The sequence below is a fragment of the Canis lupus genome, chromosome 7, assembly GCF_003254725.2.
Source record: "Canis lupus dingo isolate Sandy chromosome 7, ASM325472v2, whole genome shotgun sequence".
Lineage (NCBI taxonomy): Eukaryota > Metazoa > Chordata > Mammalia > Carnivora > Canidae > Canis > Canis lupus.
In genome coordinates, this window is record NC_064249.1 from 10,353,937 (window position 1) to 10,376,980 (window position 23,044).

Genomic DNA, 23,044 nt, shown 5'->3' on the forward strand with positions numbered 1-23,044 from the left:
ACCACAGGGATTCGGTGACTCACTCTGAATAAGGCATCGTAAATTTCTTCCTAATAACACACTTGTCACTGAACCATTCCAACAATTTGGCATGGCAAGAGATCTGGCTCCAGGCAGCAGGGCGGGTAAGTCATCCTCTGTTTATAAACTGTTTCCTGCCGAGGGCTGGAGAGGGGTCGAGGACCACCAAGTCTATGTCACACATGCCCTGTGGAGCTGGAATGAGGATGCCCACTTTACAGGTGAGGGATGCAGAGACTCGGCCCCTGAGGCCCAGGCCCCGCAGGCCAGACCCTGTACCCCACGCCCAGCAGGCCGCACTGTGGAGGGGCTGTGGTGGCAGGGGGCTTGGGTTTGAATCCTGCCACTTCTAAGCCAGCCTACCTTTGGCAGGTTCCTTGATCCTTCTAGCCTTCCCTTTCTTCATCTGTGAAAGAGATAATCCTTAATCTGCGAGGATTTTGTAAAGATTCAGTGAGGTACGTCAGGTAGAGAACCTTCAGCATGGTGCCAGCCCGCAGCGAGTGCTCCTAAGCGCAGCTGTTGGTATCACGGACTCCAGTCGAGGGCCACGTGCCTCCCTCTGGCTCATGACCCCTCACTTGGCTTCCCGTTGTCCTCTCCTTTGGCTCTCCGTCCTCTCATGCTCTGTTGCGAGTAAAAGAAAGGTGGCCACTCCTACATTGGATTACTTAATGATCTCAACTAGTATTTGAGGGAGTTGACAGTTCACCCACAGTTGACAAGGGTAGAAACTGAGGCTGGGCGAGTTTGGGTGACTTCCCCAAGGCCACCGCTAGGGGCGTGACAGAGCCAGGATCTGCGATCATTCTCCCATAGAGCAGCTCCCAGGGGAAGCCCACGATCAAGGACCAGCTGTACCAGGGAAGTTCCGGATGTGGCCGAGTATTTTTGTCACTGCATTCTTCCCAGGCAGTTCACTCTCTGGACTCTGGACGGTTGCCAAGGAGGTGTGAATGAGCAGGCCGAAAGAGGACCTCCTTTGGAGGGTGCAGTTCCGAGCTGTCCTTTACTGAGCCCTTGCCTTGTGCCCTCCACGCCATCAGCTGTGTCTCTGTCAATCCACATACTCCTGTGAACCTAGTGCAGTTCCTACCGTACGGGGGAAAATGAGGCACGGAGAGTCACTCAGGTCACTGGCCCCAGGCTCCACCTGCGTGTCCCCCTGTGGTGTTAAATCTCTGCACCTACTGCCTCTCATCGGGGTGGCATAAAGTTGGGCCACAGCACTCAGTTTTGGAAACCACATCCAGGCTAAGGGACTGCCACCCACTACCACGGGCAGGAGCGGCCGACGCTGCGTCCCTTCAGGAGCCTCTGTGTGCTGGAGGAGGAGGGGCTTGGAGGGGGCATCTCCTGCTGCTTCCATGCCGCAGCCCCGCAGCAGCCTCCACAGGATTCTCTGCCTCACAGCCACCTCTGAGCGTCCGCCATGGGGCCAGACCTCATTCAACGGCAAGGCAGGCCCAGGGCCCACAGGGTCCTCTGTCCCTCCCCCCTACAGCCGCCCCACCCCACCTCCCCGAGGGAAGGAGCTCTGTACCTCCATCACCCAGAACCGTGCCAGGCCCTCGACAGACATCTGTTGACTGCCTGACAGACTGACCAACACCGGCCAGCCCCGGGGACAAACAGAACCCGGTGTGGCAGGACTTTGCTGGGCTGTCAAAGGGTAGGGGGCCCGGATGGCTCCCCAGACAGAGCTGAGGCGGGGCGGACGGGCAGGCCGCGGGAGGGACGGGAGGGACGTGGGACAGAACCGACAGCTCTGCTTCAAGCGGGTGGAGGGCAGCTGCCAACCAGAGAGCAGCAGGCTGGCCAGCCGGGCCTGGGCCCGTGTCTAACAACGCCAGGCCTGCTAAAGGCTCCCGGCCCCACGGCTGCTGCCGTCGCAGACCCCGACAGTCTGCCCGGAGTAGGGGCCGGGAGGTAAGGGAAACCATCTGGACTGGGAGTCACAAGACCTAACAAGAGGGGGTGGACGGACCCCCTCTCTGCTCACTGCACCTTCCCCCCTGGCTGGGTCCGTCCATCTGTGATTGCTTCTTCACACCTTCCATCTGTAAAGCAGAGATGTGTTGGGGCGCCCGGGTGGCTCAGTGGGGGAAGCGTCTGCCTTCAGCTCAGGTCTGATCCCAGGGTCCTGGGCTCCCTGCTCAGTGGGGAGCCTGCTTCTCCCTCTCTCTCTGCCCCTCCCCACTGCCCGCACTTTCTCTTCCAAATAAATAAAGGCTAAACAAAGCAAGACAGAGCTGTGTCTCCCTCACAGGTCACGCTGTGGATGAAAGAGCCCAGAAACTTGTACAGACCCTGCACCTCCACCCACCCCTTCACAGCCAAAGACCCTAACTCCACGGAGAAGCCACATCCCTCAGGTGTCTCCTAAGTGCAGACTTCCCATACCCCAGCTCAGAGCCCCGGGCTTCTTCCTCCGAATCCCCCACCTCTTCCCTGCCCACCCTCCTGGTTCCAGGAGTGGGCTTCCCTGTGGAGCAGGCCCTGACACAGAAAAGGAAATAATTAGCATAATCACCAATTCAATTCTCTCCAACTCTCTTCTCTGTGAAAATAATTTGCTCCTCTCACAGCCACGAGGCCAGGGAGATGGTGAGGCTCAGGGAATTATGGAATCTCAAGCTAATTAAGAGGAAGTGATGCTCTTGCTCTAGGGAGACAGGCTCTGTGCTCCTGCTGCTCTGAACATATCACACTAAACACCAAAGCAGCCACTGGAAAATGGAAAATGTGGAGGAGGCACAGAGGGATGTGAATGACAAAGATGATCAATCAGAGGGTTGGGAGATGAGATGGATGTGAGATTAAAGGTTAGCCCAAAGGAGAAAGAAATGAGAGGCAGGCAGCTTAACCATCCCTTCCTGGTTGTAAAAAGAATATTTCTCCTTGGTTCTTTCCGTCCTCAAGCCTATGTTCTCTCATCCTCACTCCCTTTATCACACCCATCTTTGTGTTCTATTTACTTGTCAATTCATTTTGACATTTTACTGAGCACCTACTCTGTGCCAGGCAATTTGTCAGGTTCTGGAGATGAAAAGACTGGGAGAAATGGACCCCTACTGCCTATACCAGGGGACACCAACTACCCATACTACAGTATGGGAGGATTATAGGACAATAGGGCCTGTCTGAGGCCTCAGAGGTAGGAAGGACCAAGGCCAGGTGCCATGGAGCTCAGGAGCAAAGTGGGCCACTCAGCACTGTCTGGGCTTCAGGGGCAGTTTCCTGCCGGGGGTGACGCCCAAGTGGAATCCTGAAGAATCAAACAGTGAACCATGGGAGGCAAGGTGGGAAGGGCATTGCAGGCAGCAGGAGCACCTAAGCAAAGGCCCATGACATAAAATGCAGGGTGTATATAGGCAATGACAAATGGTCGGGCTTTGCTGAAGCAAAAAGTAGAGACAGATGTGGTCCGAGCCAGGGCCAGAGCATCAGGCAGGGCCCAGAGCTCAAGGCCCCGGATCCTGTGGTAGGGAATTGGCTTTGTCCAGAAGCAGCACAACCCACAGTGTTTAGAATGGCACACGGTACATGCGGTATTGATAGACAACCCCCCCCCCCCAAAAAAAAAAGGTGCTTCTGGGTCAAATAAGTTGAATGATGTGGAGTTAAACCAGTGGTTCTGGTTATCTGGTAGGTCGAGGCCTGGAATGCCACTCATCACCCTACACTGCCCAGGACAGCCCCCTACAAAAACCTCTGCCCTCCACCCACTCCCATCCCCACCTCAGGGCTTCTACAACCTATGCACCGGCCCACCAAATCATTTGTCTCTGCATTGTCATACTCTGTTGGCTAGCCGGTCTCCCCACTGGACTATACAGGTCTGGATGGCTGCAAAGCCAGTATTTGGGGGCGGGAGAAGGAAAATATGGGAGAAGAGGATGTTTTGGCAGAGTTTGGTGGAGGGGGCTGCATCGGGTGGAGTCTGGCTCATGGGGGATACCCCCGCTGGCAGGGTTGGTGGGTAATTCTAGGGGCTCTTTCCATTTTGGCAGCTCTAACCAACTGTAGCTAGGGGTGTGGGAATCAGACCCCAGCCCAGGAGCCGGCCAGATCAGATTCAGGGACCTACGCTGCACTAGGCACTGGGGGAAAGTGTGTGTGTGTCTTGGATGAGCATCCCCATATGGCCAGCTTTTTCTTCACAGTTTTATTTTTCTCCATAGCATCTTTTAACCCATTTTTCAGTTTATTTGCCTGTCTCTCCTCACTCACTTCCCCACCTCAGAATGTGGCTCTTTTGTCTTAATTGTTCACTGCTTTATTCCCAGGGTCTAGATCAGTGCCTGGCACATAGTATGTGCTCAACTAAACTGTGTGGAAGCACAGAATATCTGAACACGCCCCTGCTATACAGCTTAGAGTGCCTGGGTGCTGGAGCCAGTCTACCACATGCACTTGCTCCTCCCCTGCACCAGTGGGAATGGGGCAAGTCCCAGAAAGCCTACTTCCCAAACCACGCAGAATTTGTTCATTGTCTACAGTGTTCATTCCAAAGCGGCTTCGGGGGGAAGATGCAGGAACTTCAAACACATACCCTGGATATTCCCTGAAAAATATCTGGAATGTTAGACTAACCATGACCCAAGGGAGCAGACAGCGGGCCAGGATGATGCATAAGGCCAAGCAAGCTGACGGCCAAATGAAGTTATAGCTAGTTGACAGGACAATGGCATGAACAAAGACCTCCCGGCCTCCTGGAACTGCTGCCAAGCATTGTGACACACAGGGCTAATCGCATCTGAGTGCACGATGCTGCACAGGAGCAGCCCACAGGGCTGGCAGGGCTTCAGTCACTGCCGGCTTGCCTGAAGAAGCCCATTCATCACGGTGCAGGGCCAACAGGATGCACCCCAATTACACACAGGGAGCGAGGACCAAAGTGGGGAGGGCAAGTGCCTACTGGTCCCCTTGGAAACACATGCAAGAAAAAAAAAAGCCACAGGTAGAAGATGTTCAGGTCCTAGCCAGGGTTGCCAGGGAATTAATTCTGTGTCAATGTGGGGCCGTTTACCTCCAAGGCTGTGGGGCATAGGGCTTTGGTTAAGCTTGGGCTCAGGGGCTCACGGTGTGGTCTATAGGCAAAGATTTTAGAAACCTGGGCTCAAATCCCAGCTAACCCTCCAAGCTGGGGTTCCAGACCACAGAGGCCAAAGACCTGACACTGTCGTTTTGAGCTCTGTGGCCTTGGGCAAGTCATCCAGAACAGGTGTATGTGGGTGAAGAGAGGGTTTATCTGCTCTGCTAGCCTGACAGGTTAACTGGGAAAATTAAAAAGATGGGGCAAAAGGAAGAGCCTTGGGAACCATAAAGCCTGGGGTGCAGGAAGACGTGGGAGATGCAGCCGGGTCCTCCATCCCTGTCCCAGGGCAGGGGAGGTGTGCAGGAAACCAAGGCCAACCACTTGAGGGAGGCCTTTAGTCCTTCATCCGCAGGAGATGCCTTTTCAGATCTTGGGCTGGTTCTTAGAATCCCACTTAAGGCTCCCTGGTGGACAACCTTATGGATGCCCACAGACACACAGTTCATTTGGGTTATTCTGAACAACCGATTACTTTAGGCAGAGAAATTTATAATCAACTCATAATTACATGGCATTTTCCATTTTGTAAAACTCATATAAGTGTAACCCTTAATTAACACCAGAAGATTAGCATTATTATGCTTACTTTACAAAGCATAATTTTAAAGGATCAGAGAGGTGGGTGTGTTTCCCAAAGCCACACAGTCAGTTTGCATCAGAGATAAGCTTTGAGTCCAGGCTACTCATTACAGGTTAGATTGGTGCCCACTGTGTAGACATAACTGTCTTTCCTTCCAGAGTGTCCTCTTCTTCTTTTTTAGGGTCTTGGTTTGGGGCCCACTTTTGTTGTTTGATTGCTTAACCACCTTCCCTGACAAATCTATGCAGAACCCTCTTTTGGAAGGAGATGGCCTGGAACACAGAATTCTCCCTGGGAAAAGTGGAGCCTGGGCAATTTTTCTAAGCAGGTGCAATTCCATGGAGGTATTGAGCATGACAGGGCACCTTACCTCACGGGCTCCACACTGCCCTGGGGACTGCAGACACAACTGTTCCAACACATACAGTCTCTGAGAAGGTAGTTAGGGTAGATCTCCTAGGTGCAAGATGATGGACTCTCTCTCTCCTTAAAGAAAAATAAGCACAGTTCATGTACTTCCCTGTGGAGAGCTTGTCTCTGGATTTTGAATGCTGAGAATAAAACAGAGGGAAGAGAACTCTAGTTTATACTAAAAATTAATGTGTTCTCTGACTTTTAAGTGACACACTTCACATATTACCAATCACGTTCACATCATTACCACATCTAATCCTTACAATAGCCCTGTGAGAGTAGCTGCAACCCTATGAGGTATTATAATTCCCATCTTAAAGACTGGGGACAATGAGGTTTAAAAGGCATAGATGATTTTTCCAGTCACAAAGCTGATACATGGTAGAGATGGACAAAAGATCTGGTCCTTCTATCTATAAGTACAGGGATTTTCACAGATAACATTTTTTTTTTTTTTAACTTTCCATGGCCGTCAAGTTTATTAACAGTGCAAAGGCTGACTAGAGCTAGGCACTTCTAATGGGGATCCCTTTAAATTCCTTATAACATTGTTACTTATCTCTTCTCTAGGAATCATAAAATCAGGCTAATGACATCTAATCTACCCTCATCATAGACCCATGATCCAATATCTTAGCAGGTGTTGTAGGAGGACAAAAGGCATATACGAAGGGACTCACCAGTCATTGCTTGAGGTTAGGTGCATGGGCACTGCCTGGGACTCTGCCTTTAGAGGTTCTAGGCCTGGTGAGTGTTGCTTCAATATGCATTCACAGAGTAGTGCTTGGTTTCTTGCTGGATACTCACAAATTTGAGAAAAAGTGTGTATCATAGTCCCCATCTTCAAAGAGTTTACAGTTGGGTAGGCAGGTGAAATTTGTTATGAAATTTTGAATGGCATTGTACAAAACAGAATAGAATTAAGTGCCCATCTATTTGATACATAGTCCAAAAAGAGTTTATGAAGGAAGTAGGTCTTGAGTAAGTCTTGAGTGGGTCTTGAGAATGGATAGGACTTAGAAGGGAAGGTTTTCTATTCTGGTGGAGGATGAAGTGCCAACAGCAGGTGGACTGTATGGTGGGATGCATGGCTCCTAGCACTCTGGCCGCAGTGCACACATTACCCAAGTCCCAAGAGAGCCAAGTTTTTATCTTCCAGCCTTTGTTACCTATTTCCTCTTCTGGAAAGAACCTCTCTCCCTTGCTTCCTAGTCCCCCTATGTCTCATGTCCCATCTAACTGTCAACATTGGTCAGTTATGAGACCACCTCTTCCCTCCTGCAGTGCTTTGCCTTCCTTTGCATGCCTTTGACCAGGTGGCACGATGATGTGTTCATGAGTCTGTGACCCTTAAGAACAGGGATTCCATTCTGTTGATTTTTGCAGGGCCATTTGTTGAATAAATACAAATGAAAGGTAGAAATGCAGATTGAATGAACAAATCTGCAAGAATCCTGCTACAGGACCATATGGGCTGACACCTAGAAGCCAGTGTGGCCCTGAGCTATTCATTGTATGTATGATGCCTAATAAATCTGAATTAATGATTCTTTGGCGAATGAATGGTTGATGGATTGACTGAATTATATATACATCATGATGAATGTATCATCACTATTCAGCTAAAACTTAATTGATGTTTTAGTTTTTACCTTATTTCCTTAAAGCTGGTGAGGCTTAAACCAGGGACAAGTCAAAACATGCAGAGCAGCTGAGTATGTCCAGAGGGAAGTGAGACCTAGGGCCTGAGCTGAGGGCTTAGCAACAGCAGGAGGCGATGGGCAGAGTCTGGAAAGGCAAGGGAGGGGCTGGAGAAGTGAGCAGGAGCCAGGGAATTCAACTCTTTCCTGAGGACAATGGGGCACAAGTAGACCTTGAAGCAGGTGTGTTATAGGATGATTTTTTTTTCCTTCTTTTAAAGACAGAGGCCCCTAACTGAAATAGAGCGAATGCACCAAGGCAGAGCAAGACTTAGGACTCAGAAGACCCGTCTCAAGGATGTTACAGAAGTTTGGGTGTGAGCTGACAGAGGATGCCCTAGGGAGTTAGTTGCAGAGACAGAGAGCAGCAGAGGGGTTTGTGAGCGGGCAGGAGCTAGCAGGAGCAGGACTAGTGACAGCCTGGCCTGGCAGGGGGCCAAGAGTGCTGGGGATGCGGGTATAGGAAAAGGAGCCAAGAATGAGAATGCTAAGGAACCTGGCTCAGGAAGCTAGGTGGAGCCCAGTGAAGATGAGAAAATTGGGAGGAAGAAGTACAACTGGGCTGACAGGGAAGAAAGAATGAGTTATTTCCAGAATTCTTCGACATGTAGGGTTTGTGCTAAGTCTAAATTATATGATACCCAGTGATGTACCTTTACGTAGCTATTGATATATTATGCTTTCTCAATTAACATAATACTTTCTCACATTATTACAGATGTTTCATAAACATTATTTTGAATAATGGGCAAACTGTGAATAAATAAGCAAACTGTCAGCGAATGTGAGTCAGATGTGCTGATTGAGGGGGGTTCCCATGTGGCACAAGTACAAAAGCAGGCCAGCCAGCCCATCAACAGGTCTCCCAGGAGGGCATGTTCTCACCATGGTGAGTGATACAAGGAACACATGGAGGGCCTTCACTTAAAACTCAGGAGGGGGCAGCCCCGGTGGCTCAGCGGTTTAGCGCTGCCTTCAGTCCAGGGCATGATCCTGGAGACCCCGGATCGAGTCCCACGTCGGGCTCCCTGCATGGAGCCTGCTTGTCCCTCTGCCTGTGTCTCTGTGTCTCTGCCTCTCTCTCTCTCTGCCTCTCATGAATAAACTCTTAAAAAACAAAACAAAAAAACAACTCAGGAGGCCCTGGGACAGTCCACACCAGCCGCAGTGGGGTCTTGGTCACAGGCACATAGCCTGTGAAAGGTGTGAGGGACCACAGAGCAGTCTTGGCCTCAGCAGATGGGGGTGGGGTGGACTAGGGGGAGAGGATCTGTGAGTACGGAGGAGGGTCTGAAGAAAAAGTCCCCAATGAGCCAGGAGGAGAAAATGAGACTGTGTCTTTGAGAGTATTTTGTAATCTCAAAAATTGAAGACAAATACTATCATTATTACCCACATTCAAAACCATTAATTCAAAACTGATAGATGTTTTCCTAATATTCATCTATAAAGCAATAGGGGTAGAAATACTTTTTGCTACATGCCTCTTTGCAACTTTTGAATCATTCATTTGTAATTTTTAAAAAACAATCTATGCAAACCAATTCTCTGTTGTTCACTGATTGTAGTGATGGGGAAACAAGTCAGATCACTGTTTTTTGTTTTTTTTTTTTTCTTGTCCAGAAAGAAATCATAAAAAGAAAGGGAATGACTGCATCTCACAGTGGTTCTATTCATTTGAAAAGCATGATGCCCATTCCTAGAATAACATTGAATGATCACATATTGAGTTAAGAGAAAATGAGCCAGAATGGCTTTAGGGGAAAAGGACATGGCATTAATATACAGGACTTAAATTCCAGTTGGATTTACCTTCTTGGTGCCTCAGTTTTTTCACCTGTAGAATGAGTTTAGCAAAACCTACCATGAAGAATCATTATGAGACTCAACTGGGGAATGTCTGTGAAGGCCGCTAGCACCAGTGATCTGCAACTCTATCCATGTCTGTTCATCGAATCTTAGAAATACCAACTTTCTGCAATTCTTTTTTATTATTATTATATAGTAAGTCATCTCTGGAAATAAGCACCCAGGGCTAGGATGGGGTGACCAACTTTGGGCTAGGGATCAGATGTGCCCACACCTGTTCCTGTTTTAGTATCAAAAATCCTGCATCTCAGAAAATCCCTCAGTCGCAAGCAAACCAAGAGGTTGGTCAACCTAGCAATAATGGTCACCAATGATGCCATCAAGAATCAAGTTCGTGGGGATCCCTGGGTGGCGCAGCGGTTTGGCGCCTGCCTTTGGCCCAGGGCGCGATCCTGGAGACCCGGGATCGAATCCCACGTCAGGCTCCCGGTGCATGGAGCCTGCTTCTCCCTCTGCCTCTCTCTCTCTCTCTCTCTCTCTCTGTGTGTGACTATCATAAATAAATAAATAAAAAATATTAAAAAAAAAAAAAAAAAAGAATCAAGTTCGTTTGTTTCTTTTCTTTTCTCCTTTTCTTTTGTTTTTGTTTCTTTTCTTTCTTTAACTTGGCCCTTCTGACTGTTGCTTATTGTGTTACGGTTGCAAGAAGGCTATTGCACTTCCAGCCATCATGTCTGCATTCCAAGTAGGAAGGAAAGGGAATGGCAAGAGGATCAAAGGCTTTTTCTTAGAGAGGTTTGCCTCTGACTCAGGAAAGAAAGCTTTTTTCTTGAAGATTTGCACTTATATTTCACTGGTTAGAACTGTTTCACATGGCCACCTCCAGCTATAAGAGTAGCTAAAACTGAGGACAGTTGACCTTTGAACAATACGGGGATCAGGAGCACCAAGTCTCTGTGCAGTGGGAAATCCATGTATAGCTTCTGACAACCTAAAAACTTACCAACTATTAACCTACTGTTGACCAGAAGGCTTAACATTAACATAAACAGTCAACAAAGACATATTTTATATATGTATTACATACTGTATTCTTACAATAAAGCTAGAGAAAAAGAAAATGTTATTAAGAAAATCAGAAGGAAGAGAAAGTACACTTAGAATAGTGTGCTGTAAAAAAAATCCATGCAGAAGTAGAGCCATGCAGTTCAAAGCCATGTTGTTCAAGGATCAACTGTATTCTGTTTCCAACCACACAACAGAGGAGACCAGGAGACAAAGTCATGAAAGGCTCTGGGTGGTCAATCCACAGTGTCTGCTAATCCCCCTCCGTCTTTATTACACCCAGCCAATGCTGAGCGCACCTGCTGTGTGACCGGTATTGTGCTAGGATCTGCAAAAGGCAGAAAGATGAATACTGTACAACCCTCACGCCAAGTACGCTCATGGTCTGGTACAATCTGACATAAGGCAGAGGTGATTATGTCAGAAGGCAGCCTCTAGAGAGTGGGAAGTGTGCTGGCAAATCTTGCCCCAAGATGCAGACAGGAATGACAGGGTTGGTGGATTAGCCAGGCAACAATGAACATGATGCATTTTCCAGGTAAGGATAAGCCCAAAGATGTGAAGGTAGCACTTGGCACCAAGAAAGTTCCGGGAAGAAGAGCCAGCGGGTGTGAGAAGAAGGAATGTGTGTGTTGGGGAAATTCCTCTCATTTCTGAAAATGACCTGGCTTTGGGGGCCTTTGGTTGTTGCTACGGTTTTAGGGAGCTATTTTGAAAACAGGGTGTGCACAGGAGGTCTGAGTGACCTTGACACACACACATCAAAGCTGTTAGAACTCCCAAGTCACTTCAAGTAAACGAGATTCCAAAATCACCCCTGAGAAAGAGAAAGCCAAACCTATATCGTCGATCTGAGGATCCTGTTGGCACCCAAGCCTTCACCTTACCTTTGTCTCCTTATCCTTTTGGCTTCTGAGCCATGCCCCTCCTCTCCTTCAAGCTCTCTGCTTCCCCAGCCCAGTTTTTCCACCCAGCTCCAGGCCGGCCTGGCCAGCCCCTGCACTGGGCAGTTCAGAGGCAGTGGCCCCAGTTGCTGAGCAGGGTCGGTACCTGATGCCAGCGACCTGCCCAGGTTTCTGGGCGAGCGGCAGCACGTCCGACCTCGCCTGGGTAGGGTGCTGGCCCGGACCACAGTACCGCTCCTGCCTTCATCTGCTCTCAGGCCGCTGCTGAGCCACTGGAGCAGATCTGTAACTGTCCTTCACAAGCCTTACATTATCTCACGGATATAGCAAAAAAACCCACAAGGTGGGGAGAGGTATTCCCAGGTAGTTCAGGAAGAAATGAGGTCCAGGGAAGTTAGGAAAACCACCCCAAATGACCCAGTGTTTAGTGGAAGAGGTGGGACTTCAACCTGGATTGGATTCTAAGGCCTCTGCTTTTCCCGCCGTTCCGCACCATTTCTCTATACACAGCTGAGCGCTTTCTTCGTAGTTCCCTTGTCTGCAAGCTAGTCTTTGCCCAGACCCCTGGCCCTGTTGGCCTCCTCTGGTGGAGGGCCTTGATCACCAGAGCCTGTGGTGAAGCTTCATTTATAGCTGCACCCAACAAATATTTACTGAGTATCCCCTATTTGTCAGGTGCTGGGCTACTGTGTTTTTTTCTGGCTGCCTGAATTTGCCCAAAGCTGGGCCACTGACCCAAGGATCATCAGTTGCCAGAGCTTGCTCTGTCCTTGGGGCACCCTGGCATAGCTGCTGTGGCCAGCTCCAGCCAGCCCCAGTGGCACAGCTGGACCCCTTTCCATCTCCCCTATGCATTAACAGCCCACTCTGGCTTGGTTTCTTGCCCTTTCCTGCCAGACCTCAGCCTGGCATGGTTACCTCCAAGTCTGTTCCAGTAAAGGAAACACACTGCTGTCATGAAAGTAAGGTGTTCAGAGGATGGGAAAGACTTGAAACAGCCACCAGATCTATCTGACTCTTAATAAACAACATGGTGAAAGTGGAGATTATAAGAGGACACATTTTTGGGGGGATGAGCTGCCAATAGTCACTCTCTCTTCACTGGATGGAAGGTCCCAGAGGGGCTCCATGGAGGCACAAGAAACAAACTTGGGGGCGAGGGGTAAAAGGGGTAAAAGCCAAGTTTATTCAATGCTATTGATTTTTTCCCCTATTTTCCTATTTGTAATACATAGTCATTGCAGAAAATTGGAAAATACTAAAAAGCATAAAGAAAAAAAGAAGGTAAAAAATTATAATTACCAAAAGTATAAAGAAAAAAATAAAACACTGTATGATACCATTGCCCAGAAAGGATAACTACAGTTAACATTTTGTGTGTTTACCTCTAGATTTTTCTCTATGCACATATGCGGATTTATTCTGTACATACTATTTTGTATCAATATTGTATCACTTGACTTGCCTCTTGACCAAATGTTTTATGAAAACATTATTTTCAGCGGCTTCATAGAATTCCATATGGGTGTGCCATAATTTATTTGGGTTGTTTCTTCTCCACCCCCATTTTGTCCTAAATAGGTAATACTGTGATAAGCATCTTTGTACCTAAATATTTGTGCACAAATCTGACTTTTCCCTTGGGCTGAACTCTGAGTGACAGCGTGACAAACCACTTTGGCATGGTCTGTCTCTGCCCAGAAGGAAGGATGGGGTGGCACTCATCACCACCAGACTTTCTGAGCATGAACTTTAGGGATACCCAAAGGGGGAAATGCCAAAGCAGGGGACACCCCAATGCTTCATTTTTCTTACAAGTTTTCTTGGAAGGGACCTTCCTTGGTTTATTACTCAGAATGCTTTAGCTTAGAAGTCTGCTGAAACCAGCTCAAGCAGACATAAGAATGTCAGGTAGGAACCTAGCCAGTCCTCAGAGAGAGCCTGGGAAAGAGGACTAGCACACTTCTTCTCCTCATCGCTTCTCATGGACCGGTAAGTTTCCAACTTGAGAATGCACCAGAATCACCAACAGGCTCATTAAAACACCAACTTCTGGGAAGCCCATCCCCAAGTTTGTGACTGAGCACATCCAAGGCAAGACCAAGGATCTGCATTCCTAATACATTCCCAGGTGATGCTGACACTGCTGGCCCAAGGCCCATGCTTTGAGAACCAATGCTAGAGTATAACATGGCTGTTGGTGTAGGGCAGACACCCTCCAAGGCTGCTACCACGCCCTGGTTTCTGAGGGAATCCCACTCTTTCACTTTGATCTTGCCTCATGGCACCAAAGCCAGGATGGTACCACCTTCTGTCAGGAAAAGAACTCCCTGCCAAGAGGATTAGGCTCAAGAGGGGGTTGAGGTCACTAAGGCCTTTTTCTGAGAAGTGACTCAGTCCGTGCTCAGGTGGTTCTCTCACAGTTTAACTTTCTTTCCTTTGGCCTGACATCTGATTGCTGAGCAGGGTTAAGTAGCATTTCTCTGTCTCAGACCAGTCGCCCCAAAGGGCTCTTCTGGTCCAGATACCCATCAAGCAGGGCTTGCTGGGGAAATCTGGGTGACCCTTCACAGGATATGGCCACAGGTAAGGAAGGGTCCTTCCCCGGGTCTTGAAGCCTCACCAGAGAGTGACTCCAAGAGGCAGCCAACAGTGGGGAATGTACCAACCACTGCGAAGCCATAAAGGAGCTCTGGTGAAAACAACAATCACATCATGAGAGGTCCTGGGAGATTACAGAAGAACCAACATTTACTGAGCTCCTACTTGTGCCAGACACCAAGTACCTTATGTTGATCATCTGATTTAATCTTCCCTACAAACTTATGAATGCAGAGATGGGATAATATGTATCATCATCCCCATGGTTGAGAGGAAGAAATTAAGGCACAAAAGCTAGGTTGCTTGTTCAAGCTCACTCAAGCTCCTAACTCCCACTCTACAGCTGCTCTTGGGAGAAGCCAAAAAGCTAAAATGGCAGAGGGCAGGAAACAACACATCATTATATTAACTGTCCAAGGAGGGGAGAATTATTCCCATTTTATAGGCAAGAAACTGAGTCTTGGTGAAGAAGCTTCCCAAGGTCGCACGGCTGGTAAAGCTGCCCCAATCACAGCCCAGGCTTGTCAGCCCCCAAAGACCACCTCCCCCCGCATCTACCAGTACACTCCCTAAGTGCCGTTCATTGTACCTGAGGAGATGGGCAGGCTTAGCATAGGTGGCACTGGTCAGGTATGGTTTGTTCAACGGATGGAGACAGCAGGGCTACATGCCTGTGATGAACAAAAGCTTGGGGCTTAAAAACGCATGGCCCATCTGTCAACAGAGGAATGGCACATAATGGCAACTTCTTTTAACAGACTTCTAACTAGACAATAAAAAAAAAAAAAACCCCATAGTTGGAATATTTTGACACTCAAAAATGATTACAGGGCAGCTCGGGTGGCTCAGCGGTTTAGTGCCGCCTTCAGCCCAGGGCGTGATCCTGGAGACCTGGGATCGAGTCCCACGTCAGGCTCCCTGCATGGAGCCTGCTTCTCCCTCTGCCTGTGTCTCTGCTTCTCCCTTTCTCTCTCTCTGTGTGTATCTCTCATGAATAAATAAAATCTTAAACAAAAACTCTGGAGCTAAATAAAAAGAAATCAGATACAAAGAATAGCCACTAAAGACTGAAACAAAAAAGTAGCTTTGGTTTAAAAACTAGGCCTTAAGTTGACTTAAAAAATAACTCAAAATCCCCCCGCCCATACCTAGATTTGAAAAGTTCCTTTCCTCTTCCACTCTGTGTAATATTTTTTTTAAGTCCTGGGTTCCATTTTTCAAACTAAGTTCTATATTTTTAGGGGTGACACATGCCAAGTAACCAGAAACTGGCCTTGGCTTGGAAAACCTCCCAGTTCTTGTAAACATGCAATCACTAGTTCCTTTCAGGATGATGAATACTATTGATTGGCTCAGATGGGCTTGTGACCCAGCGTGGTATTAGACATTGGCTATAAAGCATCTCCTTATGAATTTTTCATTGGTTTGAGTGTCTGGAGAGCTGGGCAGCTGCCTCCCGGAGTGCTCACTCTCCTTCCTTGCCCTCCCTCCTCCTCTCTGTGTCTCAGGGCTGATGATGCCACTCTGCAGGGCCACGTTATTGGATCAGAGTGATTAGCTTTACAGTCTGATTTTCTGAGTCGAATCCAATTTCTTTTTCAGGTGCAGCGGGCTTACGAGTAGTCATGTGCCTTTTGTTTTGCGATGGCATCACAGGATTACTAGCAGATGCAGTAAACTGAAGTCATTTCCCATTAACTGTATTCCCCATGATACTAAGACTATGTGTCACTTTGCAGTTGCATTCTCGAGCACTCTTCAGGAGAAAGAGTGCTTCCAGCAGCTCAAGTAAAAGCTGACAAAGAGGCAAACTCTTGAGAAGCACTGTGTCAGGCACTTTCAAAAATACCTTAGCTCACAATTCTAACAACCCTAAGAGAGGAGGAACATTATTCTCTCTTTTATGCTGGTAGAAAGTGAGTGTCTGAGAAAGTCAGTGGTCTCTCAGAATTCATATTGTGGATTTATCGAGCTCACACTGAATTAAGTAATAGGATGAAACTCCCAAGACTCCAGACTTGATCAAGTGGCCAGAGCTAATCCAAGAGTCATCTTCTTTTGAGAGAACAAAGAAAGCTTCACTCAGAGAAAACCTGTGTCCTGCTATACTCCCGTGGGCTCTTACATTCTAGATCAGGACTGTATGAAAAATTCAAGTGCTCATGTCTAGAAATAGTTTGTTCCTATTAACATCTGTATCCAGGTGAAATTGAGTTAAAGTAAACTTCAAGCACCAATTTAGGGGAGGAGATAGATACCACAAGGTCAGTAGGGTTAGCAGTGGTTGGAGTAGGGTAGAGGGTTGAAGGACTAACTGTGAGTGTAGATGAGCCTTCTCTCATGTGGGGTCCTCTCCCTGGTCCCTTCCTTTGTAAAAACATGGAGACCCTTTAAGAAACCTTTAACATGCAGTGAATGAGAGCTCTGAGTCCCTATACTACAGTTGACTATTGCCAAATATTTTTTGTACACATAAAGGAAGGAAAAAAAGAAGGGAATCAGAACTGTCCTGTTGTAAATGAAAGCCAGAATTCCTCCTGGTTTCAGCCTCTTACTAAGGGAATCTAGACTGTACTCAGGAACCGTGGCAAATTTTAACAAAGTGTATCATTCCTCTCATTCACAGCAACCTGCATACCTGAGCCATGAGCCTCTAACAGCCAAAACAATGATGTCCAAAGAAATCTTTGTATCCATCTCTGTGTGCTTATTAGCATAGCACAACTGTGCCACCTGTTCTTAATTCTTTGTTATAAATTGTTAGGTAAGATTGAAGCATAGCCACCAACACATGCCTAACAGGTCCCTTCTCTAGAGGCCAGCTGAGATGAGTACATTGAGATGCCTAAGACTATGTTGTTTTTGCTCCTGGACATTAGGCCTTTTCCTAGACCTACCCCTTGATTTTAAACACTAAAAGTCCCAAATGACCCCCAAGGAATTCCAAAAGTTAGTTACATGAGCCAGACTGAACAGAAAAGTTAGGTTGTGGATTCTTCAAAACTCATTGAACTGGAACTTTTGTTGGGATGATCATGATTTTCTAGACAGCGACTGTTAGCACATCTACTTCATGGATATTAAATACTTGTAAGATAGGATTGCTATTCTTCACTGAGTATCTCATACCAATTCTGCAGTTCCCAAGCCCTCAGGACTTACCTGAAATTTACATTTCTTGGTAAATTTTTGAATCATGGAAGATGTACAACGTATTGCATTTAACTCAAGGATAGCCATTCTGGAATATCATAGGTGAAAGAAACTCCCACCTGTCCTCTAAATTACTGCCTGGATTTGCAGTCCTCACTCCCAGTGGATATCTCTGCTTCCTGTTGTTTTATCCTGAGGAAACAGCCCTTGGTAGAACATCATAAAGTCACTTCCTTACAACCGCGCTCTCCTAAAGCTTTGGAAGTTCTTATTTCCTCATATTTTAGATGTTTCTTACTGGAGTAAAGAGATCTCCCGACCTCAAGAGAGTTGACCAGTTAAACCGAGTGGTATTAAGAAGGATAAAGTTGAACCAAATTCTTTGAAATGATGGATGCTAAATAGCAGGAGAGGATCTTGGAGTCACATGAGTCTTTAAGGGGCACAGTCCTGGTCTCATGACAAAGATGACACAAGATGACAGGGCATCTGGGGAAGATGTTTGCATCTGCCTTGCAGTTTATGGGTGAAAGAGTGGGTTGATTCTGATGACTATCATGAGCTCTTCCTTTCTCTTTTTCCAAAAAGGTGAATGGTAAAGCATTCCCTGGTCTTGAGATGGATCTTCCCATAAATATCATAGATTGTGAGCATTTATTTATTTTCTATTTTGGTGGAAGATGTTTTTCTAACTAGTGTGGTGATCGTGACACAGAAGAATGTTTCCGCTTCCAGCTCAGAGAAATAGTGGGAGAGAAAAAAAAACAAACAGAAAAAATCCTTTCATTCAAGCTTTAAGGAGGTGTTGGTACCTCTATGTCAGTGAATAGCTTTCAGGATCACCTTTGTAAATCTCAGTCACCTCTAAGACCTCCACATCCACGTGGTCAGAAGGACATTTCACTGGCCCACAGGAAGGCAGTCCTCATACGTGTGTTATCTTCAGGTGTGTCCCACAGGCTGGAAATTGCTTCTCTTCCCCACTCTAATTAAAACCAACCTTCACATTCAACTTAGGAACACCCCTCCTGCTATTTCAGTCCCTCATTATTCCAGCTTTGAAGACATCATTAGACTCATCCCACCATTAAGCAGAGATCATAGTCAACCCTAGGATCATCCTTTAACCAGATCCCAGGGCCTAGTTCAGAACAGGGGTCTGTGATGTCAGTGATCCAAGTTAATCACTCGTTGTGTGGTTCCTTGCTGGCTCATATGTAGTTTCTTCTGACATGCTGTCTCTTGCTTTCCCCTGTACTTACACATCTTCTTCCACAGAATCCAGTCCATGCTGCTACATGGAGATCATCTGCAACTATCTGTTGCTTGGCCATTGGCAATGGAATATATGACGGGATGCTATGTAACAGATAGTTCCAAACTGGACTGGGCCATGGTTTGAAAATTTGGGGCAAGTTAACCACTTAATGGTGGAGCATCTATAAGAAACTAGTCAAACGCCTCTAATCTTTCCTCTGTCTTCCCTCCTGTTCCCAGCAAATTACTTTTTTAAGATTTTATTTATTCATGAGAGACACAGAGAGAGAGAGAGGCAGAGACACAGGCAGAGGGAAAAGCAGGCTCTCTGCATGGAGCCCGCTGTGGGACTCGATCCCAGGACCCAGAGATCATGACCCAAGCCAAAGGCAGACGCTCAACCACTGAGCCACCCAGGCATCTTCCCAGCAAATTTCTTAACTGAGGAATATGTATCTACTCCTTTTATCTCATGCATTGTCCATTTAAGTCTGATTTTAGGGCAGCCCAGGTGGTGCAGCGGTTTAGCGCCACCTTCAGTCCAGGGCCTGATCCTGGTAGACCCAGGATCGAGTCCCACGTCAGGCTCCCTGCATGGAGCCAGCTTCTCCCTCTGCCTGTGTCTCTGCCTCTGTGTGTGTGTGTGTGTGTGTGTGTGTGTGTGTCTCCCATGAATAAATAAAATCTTTTTTTAAAAATTCTGATTTTATTTTCCACTCTCTCCACACAGATGCACATATTCTGAAATGCTCCCGCTAACATCCAGATAAAAAGCTTTTCTTAAAGTCTACCCTCACTAATCTTCCCAATGAATTTGATGTAGCTATTAACTATCCTCTTGATAAATCTCCTTCCCTCATCTTCGGAGTGATTAGAATACAGTTTGCCTCCCACCTCTAACTTCATCTCTGTTCCTTTGTTGGCTCCTCTTGTGCCTCACTTAAAACATGGTGTATCCTAAGATGTGTCCTCAACTGAATGTCTCTTGTCTATACCTCCTTCCTGGGGATCTCAACTACTCCTACTCTTTCAATTAACACCTCTGTGCAGATGCTCTCAGATCTTTATCCCTTACTGTTATCTACAGAGTTCTATTTTCATATTTTCAGCTTTCTGCTGGACCACATTGTGTAAATAATCCTAGTCTTTCGAATGAAGCCATTTAAAAGTGAGCGAATCACATTCCCTTCAAACCAGCCCCTCCTAACTTCCCTTTTTAATACTTGTGAAAGAAAACATGTCACTGACTTTGAAATACATCCCAAACTGAATAATCATCCACTCCTTCATTTCTCTCAATCCCATATCTAGTGAGGTGACATATATAATAAGGTGGCATTAATTGAATGCCTACAAATGCCAGACTCTGGGGATGTAGTGTGGAAAAACCAAAGGGGAGTGGGGGAGGGAGAGAGAGATCTTATCCCAGAGAACTTATTATAAGGGAAGAACAGAAAATTATTCCTTCATTTAATGAATGTTTCATGAATAACTACTAAAAGCCAGGCACAATTTTGGGTACAAAGTCCTTCAATCCCACCTCTGCAGTGTCTCTCAAGTCTACTCTAGTTGAGTTTAAGTCTGATTGGAACTTCCAGATCAATGTTTTTTTAAATGGGAAGAATGGGCTTGTTGCCTTTAGTATTTTATCTCTTCTACTAGCAATTATCATGTTAGCTGTTGGTTTAAGATAGATACTTTTAAGAACTATTTGTCTATCCTAAATCGTTAGGTCTAACTTTTCCTTTTTCTTTTTCTATTAAAATTTTGTTTCTTTATCTTCCAAAGTTTACTAACAGACCCTCCATCTTCCCTCTCTTCTGTGCTTCAACTCAGCCCAGATGCCACCATCAAATATTCCTGCACCAGACCTCTAAAGTTGCTTCCTTGCTTTGAAATGTTGAAAGCTCAGCAAATATAATCTCAATTCTGCAGTCAGAAATTCAAGACTCCCATCCTGTGACCTGAGCTTGCTCTCATCTTTCCTTCTGGTCTTACTACCCTGTTCCCTTTCATGTACACCTGTCTTCCAACCAGATAGGGTTCCTCAGGGTTCACAAACATATCCCACACTTTCTTGTCTTATGCAAAGTTGTGCCCTCCAAGTGGAATGCCATTTGGTCCACCTCTATTCTCTCAAATTCCTTTTTTAAAGATTTTTTTTTTTTGTATTTTATTTTAGAGAGAGAGGAGAGAGCATAAGTGGGGGGAAGGGCAGAGGGAGAGGGGGAGAGAATCTCAAGCCGACTCCATGCTGAGCAGGGAGCCTGGCACAAGGCTCGATCTCACAACCCTGAGATCATGACCTAAGCGAAAATCAAGAGTCAGATTTTGACTGACTGAGCCAGAGAGAGAGACAGACAGAATGTACGAGTGAGTGTGGTGGGGGGTGGGGGGAGAGGGAGAGAGTATCTTAAGCAGACTCTGCACTAAGCATGGAGCCCAATGCAGGGCTCAATTTCATGACCCTGGGATCATGACCTGAGCTGAAACCAAGAGCTGGAGGCTTACCTGACTGAGCCACCCAGGCACTCCTCAAATTCTCTTCTGTTTCAAGTTAGAGCTCACTCAAAGATGTGTGCCTTGTTCTCCCTAACAGCTTGCAAAGACGTTGAGGACTGAGTTCTAATCACATTTGTGACAAGTCTACCCATTGCCCCACATATAACTTGCAAAAGGGTTTTCTCATTATGAGTGCTGAATAAGTATTTATTAAATAGAGGTTACCAGAAACAATTTTCTAATGGTTTCACATTCATGCATTATTTCTTTCCATCGTGATTATAAATCCCTTAAGAGTAGGGACTACGTTTCCTCTTTTCCCTTCATTTTCTATGTAGTTCTTTTACAAAACTACACATACAGGACAAGTATAAGTGTTAGAAGAATGAACAAGTGATAAGTTATGCATTTTTATAGAAAAACACAGTATTAATGTTAAAATCCATAGTCCTGTTCTACAGTCTAAGATTAATACCATGTTTGGACACTAGGAAAAGAAAATAAAAACTGTAGCTGGTATATTAACATCCATAACATTCTTTATCTTTTTAAAAAGATTTTATTTTATTTTTTGAGAGAGTGAGAACAAGTAAGAGAGAGCATGTGCACATACAGGCAGGGGTAGGAGCAGAGGGAGAGAGAAGCCCAAGCAGACTCCTCACTGAGGACCAGAGCCTGGCGCAGGACTCAATCTTATGACCCAGAGATCAAGTGAGTCACTCAGGCGCCCCAAGATTTATTTATTTGAGAGAGAGAGAGAGACAGCAAGGGCATGCATGTGCACATACAAGTGATGAGAGGAGCAGAAGGGAGGGAGAGGGACAATTTCAAGCTTGATGATGACCCTGAGATCATGACCTGAGCTGAAATCAAGAGCTGGATGTTTAACTGACTGAGCCACCCAGGCACCGCTAGCTATTTATGTTTCCTAAGGAACTATGGCTTCTCTATAATAAAATCACTTCTTATGCGCTTATTTTGTAACTCTACTTCACTGAACTTCACTATTAGTCCTTTAAAAATATTATCTTAAGTTTTCTTGGTAGATAATCATTATTTGTAAAGATAGTTTTGTCTTTAAGTCAGTTCTATCATTTTATTTTTCTTATCTTATTGCATTAGTTAGAATTTCAATACCAATATTTTTTAAATGGAAAGAATAGGTCTCTTGCTTTTAATGACTTTTTTCCTACAAAAAATGATCATGTTAGTTGTTGGTTTAGATTTTTTTTAAAGATTTTATTTACTTATTTATTCATGAGAGACAGACAGAGAGAGAGAGAGAGAGAGAGAGAGAGAGGCAGAGACACAGGCAGAGGGAGAAGCAGGCTCCATGCAGGGAGCCTGACATGGGACTCAATCCCAGGTCTCTAGGATCACTCCCTGGGCTGAAGGCGGCACTAAACAACTGAGCCACCCGGGCTGCCCCAGATATTTGTTTAAAGAACTATTTGTGTACCCTAAAATCATTATATCCAACCTTTACTTTTTATATTAAAATTTTATTTGTGCTCTTATCTGATTGTTCTTTTAGACTGAGCTATATAATGTAAGGGGAGTTTTGGCAACTGCTCAGTGATATCATCAGTTAGAGACAGTGAAGCCCAGATAACTTACATAATGAGTCAATTGGCCTACCTTTACTGATAAAATGATCAACAGAATTAATGGAATGCATTAGCCTTTGTACCATTTAGACATGAACTTTATGGGATAAAAATGACAAAATATGAAAATGCTAGTGAATTCTTCCATCTTTTCATTCATCTATTCAACAAACATTTATTGAGCACTGCTGTGTGGCAGACATTATTCTAGTTGGGCTGTAGGAACAAACAAGACAAAGTCCCTGTTTTCTTAGGGCTTTCATGCTAGAGAAGGCAAATGATAAATTAATAAATAAGTGAGCATAAGATATTTCTAATATTTGCAAGTG

General features: G+C 46.0%; 1 long non-coding RNA gene across 14 annotated transcripts in view; it reads right to left on the minus strand.

Moving 5' to 3' along the window:
- LOC112648390 (uncharacterized) overlaps window positions 1–23,044 on the minus strand; it is a 72,054-nt gene that overhangs the window by 22,322 nt on the left and 26,688 nt on the right. For 12 of the 14 annotated variants that reach the window (XR_007411820.1, XR_007411825.1, XR_007411827.1 and 9 more), the window contains one exon: window positions 6,073–6,188. This is a non-coding gene — a long non-coding RNA (uncharacterized LOC112648390). Of the gene's footprint in view, window positions 1–384; window positions 1,114–6,072; window positions 6,254–23,044 lie in introns of all 14 variants that reach the window. The other 2 variants (XR_007411826.1, XR_004817446.2) reach the window with 2 other exon arrangements.